Below are 4,112 nucleotides of genomic sequence, written 5' to 3' on the forward strand. Positions count from 1 at the left end.
AAATATATTTTTTATTGATTTCAGAGAGGAAGGGAGGAGAGAGAGATAGAAACATTAATGATGAGAGAGAATCATTGATCAGCTGCCTCCTGCATGCCCCACAGTGGGGACTGAGCACACCACCGAGGCATGTGCCCTTGACTGGAATCAAACCCAGAACCCTTCAGTCCGCAGGCTGACACTCTATCCACTGAGCCAAACCAGTTAGGGCCCTACTTACACATTTTCAGTGATTCCCTAAAGTCTCCAAAACAATGTCTGAGCTGATGAGAATGGCATACAAAGTTCTTTCAGATTTGTCCTTGATTCTTCCTTCACTCTGCTCCCTACCTGAACATACAGAACCATGGGGGGAAGTAGTGAGGTGGCAAGGGCAAGGGTGTTAGAATCAATCACAAGCCAGTAAATCATCCCACACTCCTTTTTCATCACTTCCACATTCAACTCCACTAATTCCTGTCTATTCTGCCTCTTAGAAGAACTCTGTGTTGGCCGGCCCACATCCACCTTGTTCATCTGTATACCCTTAGTGCCTAGCACTCTTAGTAGGAGCTCATGAAATACTTACTGATCAAAGTAATAAATGAATGACTACATCAACGTCACTGTTATCAGCCTAGTCCACCTTACTCCCACCTCTCACCTGGCTCTCAATGGGAACCCAAGGAATCTCCTATGTCCCCTCTTTGCTCCCTATAATCCGTTTTTTACTCTGCAGCAAGAGTGATCTTTCTGACATGTAACTGTGCATAAAACCCTTCAATGGCTTCCCAGCTCTTAAAACATCTTTAATATGACACATAAAGTGAGTATTACTTAGCTATTTGGTCACTTGCTAGTTATGTAATCATAAGGAAGTTATTAAATCTCACTGAGTCTTGGTTTGCTCATCTAAAAAAACGTGAACAATAAGTATTCCTACTTCACAGGGTTGTTGGGAGGATTAAATAAGGTAGTTCATATTAAATGCTTAGCATAGTATTCAGTTCTCTGTGAAGTAAACGGTAACTGTATGATTATTAGGACCTGAATGATGTAGTCCCTGCTACCTTGTGCTATTCCCTCTCATTTTCTGGCATCCTCATTAGGCTACTTTTAGATCCTGGAATATGCCAGGCTCTTCATTAATTCTACTCCTCTCTCTGGTCCCAGTGTAGAGTTTACATCCTCTAGGAAGCCTTTTTTGACACTCCGTGTCTGGCTCAGGTGACCCCGCAGTGGATTTCCATAGCAGCCTGTATAACATCATGACATTGGTTATCCACTCCTGGCATAGTGACTGGCATTCAGCAATGCCTCGAAAAGCATCTGTTGAAATACCATGTGATTTCTCTTATAGGTGGAATCCAAAGAGAAAAATAAACAAACAAAATAGAAATGGACTCATAGCTACAGAGATCAGACTGATGGTTGCCAGAGGGGTGAGGGTTGGGGGACGGGGTGAAAAAAGTGAGGGATTAAGAACTACAAGTTGGTAGTCACAAAATAGTCACAGAGATATAAGGTACCCCATTGGGCATATAGTCAATAATATTAGAATAACTATGTACTGTGGTAGGTGGGTACTCAAAATATTGGGGGGCCCCTTTGGCTCTCTGAGCAGCACCATGGTGATTGGCAGGAACAAGCACCTTATGAAAAGCAGCCAAAAGGGAGCCAAGAAGGAAGTGGTTGATCCATTTTCTAAGATAGATTCGTGTGAGGAGAAAGCACCAATTATGTTTAATATAAGAAATACTGGAAAACCCTGGCCCATGTGGCTCAGTTGGTTGAACGTTGTCCCATGCACCGAAAGGTGACTGGTTTGATTCCTGGCCAGGGAACATGCCCAGGTTTCGAGTTCAACAGGAGGCATCAGATCGATGTATCTCTGACATCAATGTTTCTCTTTCTCCATCTCCCTTTCTCTCGCTCTAAAATCAATAAAAAACATTTTTAAAAAGAGAAAGAAATATTGGAAAAACACTAGGCATGAGAACTCAAGGAAACAAATCTCATTGATGGTCTCAAGGGTGGTGGTTTTGAAGTGAGCCTAGCTGATCTGCAGAATGATGAGGTTGCATTTAGAAAATTACTAATTTTAAGCTAATTACTAAGAATATTCAGGGCAAAAACTGTCTGACTAATTTCCATGGCATAGATCTTACCCGTGACAAAATGTACTCTAGGGTAAAAAAAAAAAAAAATGGCAGACCATGATTGAAGCTCATGTTGACAACCGATGGGAGTCAGAGAAAGGTAAGTATCACATGATCTCGCTCATGTGTGGAATATAATGAACAAAATAAACTGATGAACAAAATAGACCCAGAGACATAGAACCATGGAACAGACTGATAGATTTCAGAGGGAAGATAGGGGTGGGGAGTGGGCAGCGGGAGAATAACCGGGGAACTTATATGTGTAACCCATGGACACAGACAATAGTGTAGTGAAGGCTTGGGAGGGGTGGGTGTGGGGTGGAAGGGGTCATTAGGGAAAAACAACAACGACAACAAAAAACCAAAGGGGACATCTGTAATACTTTCAATAATAAAGATTAAAAAAATTTAAAAAGGACTACTGATGGTTATTTGCTTCTTATATTTTGTGTTGGTTTTGCTAAAAAATGCAATAATGGATTCGGAAGGCCTCTCGTGCTCAGCATCAACAGGTCCATCAAATCCAGAAGATGATGATGGAAATCATGACTCGAGAGGTGCTGCCAATGACTTGAAAGAAACGGTCAATAAATTGATTCCAGGTAGCATTGGAAAAGACATAGAAACAGCTTGCCAATCTATTTATCCACTCCATGATGTCTTTGTTAGAAAATTCAAAATGCTGAAGAAGTCCAAGTTTGAACCAGGAGAACATGGAGCTTCATGGTGAAGGTAGCAGTTCTGGAAAAGCTACTGGGGATGAGACAGGTGCTAAAGTCGAACGAGCTGATGGATTAGAGCCCCCGGTTCGAAAATCTGTTTAAAATTCAGACTTATTGGTAACAAAAAATCCTATTTGTGAAAAAAATAGAAAGAAATATAGAGGGGACCACTTCGTAAAGTATATGATTGTCTAACCACTATGCTGTACACTTGAAATTAATATAAAATAATATTGAATATAAACTGTAATTGAAAAATAAAATCAAAATAAATAAATAAATACCTGTTGAATTATCTCTAGACCCAATGCACTTCCTTTTCCATGCTCTTTGTATGTGATTTCTTCTTTCTGTTCTAAACAGAATATTGTGACATCCATATTTCCTTTCCAAGGGTAACTTCCCCACCCACAGCCTCTATTGAGGAGGCAGCCTAGGTAGCCACAGTTCACGTACAGTTCCTGGAGGTACTTTTGCCTTAGCTGACTAGACCGGAATTGGCATCTGATGCAATGGTGGACAACCCAGAACCTGGCCAGCAACTTACAACATACCTGGCACCAAAAGAGGAGCAGGTCAATCAGATTCCCTCTCACTCTCTAAAATTTGAGCTAGAAAAGGGAGAAAGTGTGGCTATCAATGACAAGAACAAGAGCTAAATGATATAGAAAGAAAGATGAGCTCAGAGTCATGAAGGGTCGAGGCAAGCTATAGCTATAAAGAAATAGAAACGATGAGGAAGAGACCATCAATACAAAGTGAAGACTTTGTGAGTTATATAAATGTCTAACCACTATGCTGTATACCTGAAATTAATATAATATTAAATGTCAACTTTAATTGAAAAAAATACAAATCGAAGAATAAGGAAACAGTTGGTAATGGTAAAAGAGGCCTGTCAGGAGAATGGCTAAGTCATGCTAATGATTGAGCATCAGGGTGAAAATATCTAAAATGCTGTCACTAGCTCTTCTGGGCTATTATTTTCCTGGGTTTCTGTGACATATATCTTTTTTTAAATTAATATATTTTTATTGATTTCAGAGAGGAAGGGAGGAGAGAGAAACATCAATGATGAGAGAGAATCATTGATCAGCTGCCTCCGGCATGCTCCACACTAGGGATTGAGTCCACAGCCCGAGCATGTGCCCTTGACCAGAATTGAGCCTGGGACCCTTCAGTCTGCAGGCCAACGCTCTATCCACTGAGCCAAACCGGCTAGGGCTCTGTGACGTATATCTTTCAAATA

The 4,112-nt window shown here is 40.8% G+C and overlaps 1 pseudogene; it reads left to right on the forward strand.

Moving 5' to 3' along the window:
• The first annotated feature begins 1,607 nt into the window (after positions 1-1,607).
• On the forward strand, positions 1,608-2,965 carry LOC111827376 (annotated as a pseudogene).
• Positions 2,966-4,112: the final 1,147 nt, after the last annotated feature.

This window comes from Myotis lucifugus, unplaced genomic scaffold, assembly GCF_000147115.1.
Source record: "Myotis lucifugus unplaced genomic scaffold, Myoluc2.0 scaffold_157, whole genome shotgun sequence".
NCBI lineage: Eukaryota > Metazoa > Chordata > Mammalia > Chiroptera > Vespertilionidae > Myotis > Myotis lucifugus.